Consider the following 13,127-nt stretch of genomic DNA (forward strand, 5'->3'; position numbering starts at 1 on the left):
TGTAGCCAAACGACGCTCCTTCGTGGTCTCAAAAGACTTAAGGAGGTCCTGTAGATCTTTGTTGTTGGAAAGATCTAAGCCTCTGTGACGGAAGACTGATGCCAACATGCTTCTGTAACCTTTGATCGTGGGAGCTGAAAGAGATCTTTCTTTCCTCAGGTATAATAGGAAGTCAGCTATTTGGGTTACAGAGGTACTGGTCGAGGATACTGATACTGACTTGCACCAGTTTCGGAAGACTTCCCACTTCGACTGGTAGACTCTAAGAGTGGATGTCCTCCTTGCTCTAGCAATCGCCCTGGCTGCCTCCTTCGAAAAGCCTCTAGCTCTAGAGAGTCTTTCGATAGTCTGAAGGCAGTCAGACGAAGAGCGTGGAGGCCTTGGTGTACCTTCTTTACGTGTGGCTGACGTAGAAGGTCCACCCTTAGAGGAAGAGTTCTGGGAACGTCCACCAGCCATTGAAGTACCTCGGTGAACCATTCTCTCGCGGGCCAGAGGGGAGCAACTAACGTCAACCTTGTCCCTTCGTGAGAGGCGAACTTCTGCAGTACCTTGTTGACAATCTTGAACGGGGGGAATGCATAAAGGTCTAGATGTGACCAATCCAGTAGAAAGGCATCTATATGAACTGCTGCTGGGTCCGGGATTGGTGAGCAATATATTGGGAGCCTCTTGGTCATCGAGGTTGCGAAGAGATCTATGGTAGGCTGGCCCCATGTGGCCCACAGTCTCTTGCACACATCCTTGTGTAGGGTCCATTCTATTGGAATGATTTGTCCCTTCCGACTGAGGCAATCTGCCATGACATTCAAGTGGCCTTGGATGAACCTCGTTACTAGTGAAAGGTTTAGATCTTTTGACCAGGTGAGGAGGTCCCTTGCGATCTCGTACAACGTCATAGAATGGGTCCCTCCTTGCTTGGAGATGTACGCCAAAGCCGTGGTGTTGTCCGAGTTCACCTCCACCACTTTGCCTTGAAGGAGGGACTTGAAGCTTTTCAAGGCCAGATGAACTGCCAGTAGCTCCTTGCAGTTGATATGTAACGTTCTTTGATGCGAGTTCCAAGTTCCCGAGCATTCCCGACCGTCTAAAGTCGCACCCCAGCCCATGTCCGATGCGTCCGAGAAGAGAACGTGGTTGGGGGTCTGAACAGCCAGGGGCAGACCCTCTCTGAGGCTGATACTGTCCTTCCACCAAGTCAGAGACGACTTCATCTTCTCGGAAATGGGGATCGAGACCGCTTCTAGCGTCTTGTCCTTTTTCCAGTAAACAGCTAGGTGAAATTGAAGGGGACGGAGGTGTAGTCTCCCTAACGAAACGAACTGTTCCAGGGATGATAGCGTCCCTATCAGACTCATCCACTGTCTGACTGAACATCGTTCCCTCTTCAGCATGTTCTGGATGCATACCTGGGCTTGACTTGTTCTGGGGCCCGACGGAAAAGCCCGAAAAGCTTGACTGTGAATCTCCATCCCTAAATACACAATAGTTTGGGATGGGACCAGTTGAGACTTTTCTATATTGACCAGGAGACCCAATTCCTTGATCAGATCTAGAGTCCACTTTAGATTCTCCAGACAGCGACGACTGGAAGAGGCTCTTAGAAGCCAGTCGTCCAAATAGAGGGAGGCTCTGATGTCCGCTAAATGAAGGAATTTGGCTATATTCCTCATCAGCCTCGTAAACACAAGAGGAGCTGTGCTTAGGCCAAAGCACAGGGCTTGAAATTGGTAGACAACCTTTTCGTAAACGAACCTCAGAAAAGGTTGGGAGTCTGGGTGGATGGGGACGTGAAAGTATGCGTCCCTTAGGTCTAAAGAGACCATCCAGTCTTCCTTTCTGACCGCTGCTAGAACAGACTTTGTGGTCTCCATGGCGAACGTCTGCTTTGTGACAAAGACATTCAGCGCACTGACGTCTAGCACCGGCCTCCACCCTCCTGTCTTCTTTACCACTAAGAAGAGACGGTTGTAGAAGCCCGGGGATTGATGGTCCCGGACTTTGACTACCGCTCCCTTTTCTAGTAAGAGAGACACCTCCTGCTTCAAAGCTCGTCTCTTGTGTTCCTCTCTGTACCTGGGAGAGAGATCGATGGGACACGTTGCTAGAGGGGGTTTGCGGACAAACGGGATCTTGTACCCTTCTCTGAGCAGCTTCACAGATTGTGCATCTGCGCCTCTTGCCTCCCAGGTCTGCCAGAAGTTCTTGAGTCTGGCTCCCACTGCTGTCTGAAGAAGGAGGCAGTCAGACTCTGCCTTTAAAGGACTTGGTACCTTTCTTCTTCCCACGCCTCCCTTCGGCACGAGCACCTCCTCTGCTGGAGGCTCTGCCACGAAAGGGCGGAATGAATCTGGACGCTGGAGTATCCATCCTGGGTCTTGACACGGAAGGCAAAGGGGTGGCTTTGCGGGCAGAGGACGCAACCAGGTCATGGGTGTCCTTCTGAATCAAAGAGGTAGCAATCTCCTTAATTAAGTCCTCTGGAAAAAGGCACTTTGAGAGGGGAGCAAAAAGGAGTTCAGATCTCTGACATGGTGTTACTCCAGCTGACAGGAAAGAGCAAAGGTTCTCCCGTTTCTTGAGGACCCCGGATACGAACGAAGCCGCAAGTTCACTAGATCCGTCTCGTATGGCCTTGTCCATGCAGGACATTATGAGCAAGGAAGATTCCTTGTCAGACGGGGAGATCTTCCTGCTCAAAGCTCCCAGACACCAGTCCAAAAAGTTAAAGACCTCGAAGGCTCTAAACACTCCTTTCAACAGATGGTCTAAGTCCGTAGGAGACCAGCATATCTTAGAGCGTCTCATGGCTAGCCTGCGGGGAGAGTCTACCAGGCTTGAGAAGTCGCCCTGGGCAGAGGCAGGAACTCCCAAGCCGAGAACTTCTCCCGTGGCATACCAGACGCTCGATCTGGAGGAGAGTCTCGCAGGGGGAAACGAAAACGCTGTCTTCCCTAGGTCCTTTTTGGACTGCATCCAGTCTCCTAAAACCCGTAAAGCTCTCTTGGACGAGCGGGCGAGGACGAGTTTCGTAAAGGCAGGCGCGGATGACTGCGTACCTGAAGCAAACTCTGATGGAGGGGAGCGTGGGGCCGCAGACACAAACTGGTCCGGATACATCTCTTTGAACAGAGCAAGAACTTTTCTAAAGTCCAAAGAGGGTTGCGTGGTCTTGGGTTCGTCAAGGTCCGTATGTGGGTCATCAATGTGGGCCGCGTCGTCATCATCAGAGAGTCCATCATCTGAGAACTGAGGAGGAAGCGGCAAAGGAGTAGGAATCGGCTGGTCAGCTGAGTCCGGCAGCACGGGTGCACGCGTGACTGAACCGGACGCAACGTCATGGAACTGTTGCCCAGTCTGTGAACTGGCAACAACCATAGCAGCGCGGGGACGCATAGCGTCTACTCCAGACTGTGTAGTCTGATGTGGGCGAGCAGAGGTAACCACAATGGGTTGCGGAGGTTGACGCACCGCGTCAAAACAAAACAACTTAGACTGTTGTTGTACCTCGCGAACGTCAACGGAAGGTTCCGTGCGTCGCTGAACGTCAACATGCGGCTGGCAGCGCATGGGTGGCGGGACTCTCTCAGCTGGAGTGCGGTCGAAGGTTGCCTCAGCGTCCACAGGACGCACAACCGTGGGTGGTTGTAGGCTAGAGGTTGGTGCAGCGTCAACCTTCTCCGCACGAAAGTCCTGCATCAATGACGTTAACTGAGCCTGCATGGTCTGCAGCAAAGACCACTTAGGGTCTACAGGAGCAGGTGCGGCAACAGACGGTGTGACTGCCTGATGCGGTACCGCTTTGCCTCTCTTAGGAGGTGAGCAGTCGTCGGAAGACTGCAGCGAGTCCGAACTGACCCAGTGGCTACAACTGGGCCGTTGGACTTGAGCGGAAGGGACCGACTTGCGCTTAAGAGGCCGCGAGACCTTGGTCCATGGTTTCTTACGAGAAACCTCTTCCGCAGACGAGGAATAAATGGGCTCACTCGTCTTAGTGTGGGTGGGGCGATCTTGGGTAGATACGCCCGAAACCACGGAGGGAACGTCTGTTCGCTGATTAAAGCCTCTCGAACCCTTTGGTCGTACGACATTGCTTCTCCCCTGGGCTTGGGAGCTTGCAAGAGGTCCCGGACTGGGAGGACGACAGGCACGAACAGACGAACCCTCAAGCGCAACACTATCCACAACACTATCACTCACTTTATCACCCACTGCACTCTTACACTTCAGCTCCTTGACGTCTGCCATGAGCTGGTTGCGGTCACTAGCCAAGGACTCAACTCTCTCACCCAGAGCTTGGATGGCACGCATCATATCTGCCATCGAAGGTTGTTGAGTGCTAGAAGGGGGATCAGGAGCAACCACTACAGGGGAAGGAATAGGTTGTGGGGCATGAGGAGAGGAAAATTCAACGGAGCGAGACGAACTTCTCCTGACTCTATCTCTCTCTAGCCTACGTGTATATTTAAGGAATTCGATAAAATCGAATTCCGAAAGCCCAACGCATTCCTCACATCGATCTTCCAATTGGCAGGTTTTATCCCGACAATTGGAACAAACGGTGTGAGGATCGATAGAGGCCTTCGGAAGACGCCTTGAACAGTCCCTAGCATTACACTTCCTGAATTTAGGGACTTGAGAAGGGTCAGCCATTTTGAATTAGTCAAGTGGGGAATTCAAAAACTATCCAAAGTCATCAACAAATAATCCGATATCAACAAAAGAATGCAAGGATGTATTGAAGATAAAGCCTGCAAAGCGAAAGCTCAAAACCAGAAATGTGTACTTCACCAAAAAGATGTGAAAACCAATCCAGTTAGCAACAGCGAATTAGTAGGTCTTGCCGGTAGCACGACAGAGAGAAAATTGAGTTCTGTGTTTACATTGAGTACTGAGTACCTGCCCGACAGATGGCGCTGTTGATGTACACCCCCTACCTGCATGGCGATCGCTGGCGGATTTTGAACGTAGAGTTTTCTGTCGAGCAGCAGAGCTGCAGCTTATATAATCACCGGCTAAGTTTAATATTGAAAAATCCGTTTTTTGGGCTCAGGCCATGTCGTCCTAATGGAAGTTTACCCGAGCATTAATGTATCGTGGATTTCCCAGTTGTGCCTTTCGACTTCAAGACAATCTTCCATGGTCCTTTAGACCTAAGAGACCTATGACATTACCGTTATATGACAAATTCGTAGATAATTTGTATTTTTCCTAACTATTCAAACCTTAGCTATTTAAAGTGGGTAATTACTTTCGGCGTAGCTGAAAGGACAAGCCATAAATATTTCAAAGTGGGATTACTACCACACTGCTAGTTAAAAGGGGGTAGGGAGGGGAGTTAGCTACCCTCCCCCCTCACACACCTGTGTTGTAAGCTCGCTTTGCTTAGAGGTAGGACTTCATGGGGGACAGGGCTGGCGGGCAAGTTTGATTAAATAGCTAAGGTTTGTATAGTTAGGAAAAATACAAATTATCTACGAATTTGTCATTTGTTCCGTAATTGGAAAACAAACCACGCAATTTAAAGTGGGTGACTTAACCCTTAGGAAGGGTGGAATAAGTCTCAGCCATACTGGCTTTTGGCTTTGCCCGGGGACTCATTATCTGAGTGTGTCATCACTTAACAATAAAGAGTCCCTGCACCTCGCTCGCATCTTGCTATGCAAGGGCTGCGGCCTACGTAAGCTGTGTGTGAAGGAAAAAAGTGTGACTCGTCCTAGGAAGTTGACCTTTAGTTCTTTAGATGGAAACTTTAGGCTAGGACTCTCCCAATACCACCTAGTCAGGGTATGGGGACGCGACAGTATTAACTTAATACAGTACTAGGAACACAAGGGATCATGGTTTACCTGCAGTGGTTTGAGGTCAGCTGTGCAGAGAACCCAGGATGCTGCTTTTCCTAGGAGAGGGGAGGATGAAGAAAAGAATAAGGGCCAGGCATACCTTTTCATTCATGCAGACTAAAACTGGGTAACAATGCCCTCAACCCTCTGCTACTTGTCCATTAAGGAGCCTGAGGTTTAAACCAGCTGTTGTGCAGCCACCACAGGGCCGATAGAGAACATATCGAGCCTCCTGTGGGTCACGTCTTGCAAGTAGTGGGCTGTGAAGGTCGTTTGACGCTTCCACACCCCTGCTTGTAGAACCTACGTCACTAACAAGTTTTTCTTGAAGGCCAGGGAGGTAGCTACTCCCCTGACATCATGAGTTCTAGGACGACGTGATAGAGGAGGGTCAGGATTCAGGGACAGATGGATTGCCTTTCGAATCCATGCTGAGATGGTGTTCTTGGTAACCCTCCTCTTCGATCTCCCAGTGCTGACAAACAAAGCCCGCACTTGGGGACGAACTGTAACTGTTCTCTTCAGGTATAGCCTCAGACTCCTTACTGGGCACAGTAGGAGATGGTCTGGGTCATCCGTTACAGAACGAAGACTAGAAATCCGGAAGGAGTCGAAGCGAGGGTTCGCCACTCCCGGATTCTGAGTCTTAGCAATAAACTCAGGGACGAAGCTGAACGTTACCTCACCCCATCCCCTTGAATGGGCGATGTCATACGAGAGACCATGAAGTTTGCTAACTTGCTTGGCTGACGCCAAAGCTAGTAGGAACACAGTCTTCCAAGTTAGGTGGCGATCTGAAGCCTGGCGTAATGGTTTGTAGAGAGGTCTGTTAAGAGACCTGAGAACTCGAACCACGTTCCATGGAGGAGGTCTCACTTCCGACTGAGGGCAGGTAAGTTCATAACTACGTATGAGTAGGGAAAGTTCTAGCGAAGAAGAAATGTCCATTCCTTTCAGCCTGAAGGCTAGACTTAAGGCTGAGCGATAGCCTTTCACTGCCGAGACTGAAAGGCGCATTTCTTCTCGCAAATATACGAAGACCTCCGCTATTGCTGGAATAGTGGCATCGAGTGGAGAGATACCCCTTCCACGACACCAACCACAGAAAACTCTCCACTTCGCCTGGTAGACCCATGCGGATGACTTTCGCAGGTGTCCAGACATCCTTTCCGCAACTTGTTGCGAAAATCCTCTCTCTGCGAGGAGATGCTGGATAGTCTCCAGGCGTGAAGCCGAAGCTAAGCTACAGCTTTGTGAAAGATGTTTGCGTGTGGTTGTTTGAGTAGCTCGTGTCGCGGAGGGAGTTCTCTCGGAGGCTCCGTAAGGAGTTGCAGAAGGTCCGAGAACCATTCCGCGTGATGCCACAGCGGAGCTATGAGAGTCATCGAGAGGTTGACCGATAGTCTGGTCTTGTTGAGTACCCTCCTCATCAGACAGAACAGGGGAAAGGCGTATACGTCGATGTTGTCCCACCGTTGTTGGAAAGCATCTTGCCAGAGAGCCTTGGGGTCTGGGACTGGGGAACAGTACAGCGGCAGTTTGAAGTTCAACGCTGTCGCAAACAGATCCACAATCGGGGAACCCCACAAAGTCAGGACTTTGTTGGCTACTTGACGATCCAAAAACCACTCGGTACTCACTATCTGAGATGCTCTGCTCAGACTGTCGGCGAGCACATTCCTTTTGCCCGGAATGAAGCGAGCCAAAAGTGAAATCGAGTGGACTTCGGTCCATCTCAGTATCTCTACTGCAAGATGGGATAGCTGTTCTGAAAAGGTACCTCCCTGCTTGTTGATGTAAGCCACTACTGTGGTGTTATCGCTCATCACCACTACAGAGTGACCCGCCAGGTGCTGTTGGAACTGTTGAAGGGCCAGAAAAACGGCCTTCATTTCTAGCATATTTATATGGAGGCACTTTTCTGATTCTGACCACAGGCCTGAGGTCCTGTGGTTCAGAACGTGGGGCCCCCACCCTTTCTTTGAGGCGTCCGAAAACAGCATCAAATCTGGGGGGAGGACGAGAAGATCCACTCCCTTTCGTAGGTTCTCGTCTGCCACCTACCACTGAAGGTCTGTCCGTTCCGCGAGACCCATAGGGATCATGACGTCCGGGGAATCGTGTCCTTGACTCCACCAGGACTTGAGTCGCCATTGCAGGGATCTCATTCTGAGATGACCGTTGGGAACTAGACGGACCAAGGATGAGAGATGGCCGAGGAGACGTAACCACGATTGGGCTGGGAGTTCGTCTCGTCTGAGGAAAGGACTTGCGACCTTCCTCAGCCTTGCTATCCTGTCGTCTAATGGGAAGGCTTTGTGGAGATTGGTGTCTAATATCATGCCTAGATATACCAGTCTTCGGGTAGGAAGCAGAGACGACTTCTCGAGATTTACCATGATCCCTAGATCTTGGCAAATTTGCAGTCGGTGTCGAAGAAGGGTTGACTCCGAGTCTGCTAAGATCAGCCAGTCGTCCAGATAACGGAGGAGACGGATGTCGATCTTGTGTGCCCACGAAGATATCAGGGTGAACACTCTGGTGAAAACCTGAGGTGCTGTTGAGAGACCGAAGCACAGCACCTTGAAATGGTAGATCTTGTTGTCTAGGCTGAATCTTAGGTACTTCCTTGAAGGCGGATGGATTGGGATCTGGAAGTACGCATCCTTCAGATCCAGTGTGCACATGAAGTCTCGCGGTCTCATTGCGAGTCTGACCGTGTCTGCCGTCTCCATGCTGAACGGGGTCTGTTTGACAAACCTGTTCAGAGCTGAGAGGTTGATGACTGGTCTCCAGCCTCCAGACGCCTTCTTTACAAGATAGAGTCGACTGTAGAAGCCTGGGGACCCGTCGACGACCTCTTGGAGAGCGTCCTTCTTCAACATGGTCTCGACTTCTGCCCAAAGGGTTTGCCCTCTTGCCGATCCCATGGCAAGAGAGCTCAACAACACTGGATTCGCTGTCAGGAGAGGAAGAGATGTTATGAACGGGACGCGATATCCTTGGCTGATCACGGAGATCGTCCAGGAATCGGCCCCGAGTTGCTGCCACCTGTTCGCGCAACTTTGGAGGCATCCCCCCACTGGTGGACATGTGGGGGGACTGCCAATCCTAGCGTTTGCGGCCTCGGCCACTCCCCTAGGATTTTTGCCTCCCCTGGAGGACTTCTTGCCTTTCCTGTCCTTGACGGGAAAGGGCTGTTTGGACACCGCTTCCTTTGCTGCTACTGCCAGGCTTTGTCGTCTTTGCAGGGCGAGGTTGTTGAGGTGCTATAGGCTTTGATGTTAAAGCCTTCTGGAGGAGGGAGTCCTGGTTCGACTTCCTCCACCTCTCAGCCGCCTGCTCTACATCTTTCGGTTCAAACAGACTACTCCCCAAAAGGGAGGAATGTCTGAGCTTACTGACCTCGGTGTTGGGGACCTTCGAGTTGAATCTTTCAGACACCGTATCACGGCGTTTCAGGAAAGTGTTAGCCCACAAGTTCAAGACTTGGTGGGCCAGAAACTCAATAGTATGAGTGCCTGGAAGAAGGAAGGTCTCCAAGGCCTTCCTGGTACTCTCCTTAGACAAGTCTTCGGATCGTATCAGGATGCCAAGAGATCCTAGCCAGATATCCAGCCACGAAGTGTCCTGCATGGCACGCTTTGCTACCTTCTCCTGGCAGAGAATCTCCTAGGCCGAGAACGACACTGGCCGGTTGGAGAGTCTCTCGAGAGGGACTCCCCTGGAGAGCTCTTCCACCGAGTGGTGGAGGGGAAGAGCTAAAAAGAACTCCTCGATGATTTTGAAGTACCTCCTCTGGTGGACACGAGGAGGTGGGAGGAATTTGTTTCCGGCGCTGGAACGGCTGGAGGAGGCTAGCTGGGAGAGCCGGCTCTCGACCTTATCTCTGGCACTCTTGACCCCATGGGACCAGGGCAAAGCCGCGCTGGTTTTAGGGGGCTTTTGGGTACCAAAGACTCAGTCCAGAACCGTGTCCTTGCCCTCTCGAGGAGGAATCTCTGGATCCGAAAATCCATTAAGAGGTCTCCAGTCCCCAAAGGCTCTTCTTGGGGGACTCGTGGACGTTCTCCGCGGACTTAGCTGGTTCTGGTCTGATCCTCGAAGAAGATTTCGGAACCGTCTTGGAGTCCTTCGACTCCCTCCTGGGAGAGATGCAGGATTCCAACAAAGATGGTGGGGGGCTCTTCTCAGCCTCCACCCGAGAAGACTTCTCGGCGCGAGGTGGGGTTTCTCCCATTGGTGCGATGGGAGAACGCCTCACCTCAAGAGAATCCCCTGAGAACGGAAAACCCTCGTCCACGGGGGATGGAGAAAGACTGGGGAGGGGAGGGAGCCTTCCTCAACGGCTTCCGAGGAGCCAGTTTCGCCCTTGGAGAAGTAACCACGTCATCCACTCCTTTCTTCCTCTTCAGGGGGGCAGAGATAGCCGCTGATTTGAGGCCTAGTTCAGAGAAAGTGGGCTTGAAAGCCTGCGCAACCGCTCTGATCAAGGGCCCAAACCAGGGCAGCCGACTGACAGCAGTGCTGTCAGAGACACCCTCTGGAGGGAAGGGGATCGAAAGATCCCTAGGAGTGGAAACTACAACAGGGTCTGCCTGAAAGGAAGAAGCTGTAGAAGAAAAGTTCCTGGACCTGTCCGGAGACTTTCCTCCCTCCGTTGAGTGCGCTGTCCTGCGCTTATGGGGGGGGGGGGGTGAACGCGAAGAAGATGACCTGACTGCGCGTCGTACTGCAAGATCCTGTGTGGGAACGCGCTGTGGGTTGCGCTGGGCATCGCACTGGGCATCGCGCTTGCGCGATAGGCCATTGCCTAGCTCGGGGGGCGATTGCTCGCTCGCGAGCGTGCGTGGGCGATGGCGAGGGAGCGCGTGGGCGAGAAAGGCGTGCGAGCGAGCAGTGGTGAGCAGGCAAGCGATGGCGAGCAGGCGAGCGATGGCGAGCAGGCGAGCGATGACGCGCAGTCAAGCGATGGCGCGCAGGCGAGCGATGGCGCGCAGGCGAGCGATGGCGCACAGGCGAGCGATGGCGCGCAGGCGAGCGATGGCGCACAGGCGAGCGATGGAGTGTAGGCGAGGGGGCGCATAGGCGAGTGTTGGCGCGTGGGCGAACAATGGCGCACAGGAGAAGGAGCTCGTGGGCGCGCAGGAGAAGGAGCGCGTGGGCGTGCAGGCGACAGGGCGCGTGGCCGCGTAGGTGACGGAGCGCGTTGGCACGCGTTCCGGAGACCTCGGATGGAGTGCAGCCACAGGATGTTGAAGGGCTCGTAAGGGCGAAGCCGTAGGTCACGTGCATGCCGGGGGAATATCCCTAGCTTGCGGGCGCGCAGGATGGCGCTCATCAGGAACAGAAGTTCTGGCAGTAGGCGCGTGGGCGTGCGATGGAGACTGCGGGCGAAGGCGCGTAGGCGAGGGATGGCGAGCAGGCGAGGTCTGATGACGAGTCGGCGATCGTGGAGGAGAGCGCTGGCGAGCAGGAGAGGAAGGAGACTTCTCTTTGGAGCCCTGATCCAAAGATTGAGGGCGAGCAGGCGAGCGATGACGAGCAGGCAAGCGTTGGCGAGCAGGAGAGCGCTGGCGAGTAGGAGAGCGCTTGCGAGGGAGCGCGTGGGCGGGCGAGGGAGCGCGTGGGCGAGCGAGGGCGCGCGGGCGAGCGAGGGCGCGCGGGGCGAGCGAGGGCGCGCGGGCGAGCGAGGGCGCGCGGGCGAGCGAGGGCGCGCGGGCGAGCGAGGGCGCGCGGGCGAGCGAGGGCGCGCGGGCGAGCGAGGGCGCGCGGGCGAGCGATGGCGAGCGATGGCGCGCGAGCAAGCGATGGCGCGCAGGTGAGCGATGGCGCGCAGGTGAGCGATGGCGCGTAGGCGAGGGGGCGTGTTGGCGCGCAGGCGAGAGTTGGCACGTAGGAGAGTTCGCGCGTGGGCGAACGATGGCACGCAGGAGAAGGAGCTCGTGGGCGCGCAGGCGACAGGGCGCGTGGCCGCGTAGGTGTCAGGGCGCGTGGGTGCGTAGGTGACGGGGCGCGTTGGCTCGCGTTCCAGAGACCTCGGATGGAGTGCAGCCACAGGATGTTGAAGGGCTCGTAAGGGCGCGTGCGTGCAGGGGGAATATCCCTAGCGCGCGGGCGCGCAGGAAGGCGCTCATCAGGAACAGAAGTTCTGGCAGTGGGCGCGTGGGTGTGCGATGGAGACTGCGGGCGATGGCGCGTAAGCGAGGGATGGCGAGCAGGCGAGGTCTGATGGCGAGTCGGCGATCGTGGAGGAGAGCGCTGGCGAGCAGGAGAGGAAGGAGACTTCTCTTTGGAGCCCTGATCCGAAGATCGAGGGCGAGCAGGCGAGCGATGACGAGCAGGCAAGCGTTGGCGAGCAGGCGAGCGATGACGAGTAGGCAAGCGTTAGCAAGCAGGAGAGTGCTGGCGAGCAGGAGAGCGCTGGCGAGCAGGAGAGAGCTGACAAGCAGGAGAACGCTGGCGAGCAGGGGAGCGCTGGCGCACAGGAGATCGCTGACGAGCAGGAGAGCGCTGACGAGCAGGAGACCGAGGACGTCCATGGCGTGCATCAGGCCGAGGGCTCGCAGAGGTCCGTTGGCGAGCAGGAGATCGTGGGCGCGTAGTCTCTGGAACTGCAGGACGAACAGGAGATCGTGGGCGTGCAAGAGAGCGCTGGCGAGATGAGACAGCAACCGGAGGGCGCTTGCGCAGGCGAACATTGGCGCACAGGGGAAACCTGGTGCTTAAGGGACTTACACACAATGTGTGAAAGCCCCTTTTGCCCAAAAGGGACCGGTGCCCGTTTGAAAACGGGATGGGTGGGCGCCGACAGCGCGTCAGCAGCCAGGAAAGGTGAAGGCAGGTCAGAAGGTCTGGCAGGCGAAGGAGATCGCGAACGATCTGCGGAGAGGTCCAGGTCCAAGGAAGTAGCAGGAACGGTAGCTGAAGGACGAGGTTCCTCTGAGGGGGACTGCGAGGATGAAGATCCGAAGAGGCGCCTCCTAACACCCTTGTGAGGAGAAGGAAGACCTCGGCGACGAAGAGGAAGGCGAGCCTTACATCGGATACGTCCTCTGGGAGCAGCAGGCAAACCATCGGCAGTCCTCCGAAGAGAAGTCTCTGTCAGTGAACTCTCCCGGGGGGGGGGGGGGGGGGGGGGGGGGGAGAATCACCCGCAGGAGAGACCGTTGGACTTGGTTCCTCCCTCGAAGGATGTTCGGAGGGGGGAGCTAAGCCTTCAGCTACAACAGGAGCAGGGGTTTGAACACTCTCATTAGAAGCATCTGCCACAACAGCCTCGAC

This window comes from Palaemon carinicauda, chromosome 4 (assembly GCF_036898095.1).
Source record: "Palaemon carinicauda isolate YSFRI2023 chromosome 4, ASM3689809v2, whole genome shotgun sequence".
NCBI classification, from domain to species: domain Eukaryota; kingdom Metazoa; phylum Arthropoda; class Malacostraca; order Decapoda; family Palaemonidae; genus Palaemon; species Palaemon carinicauda.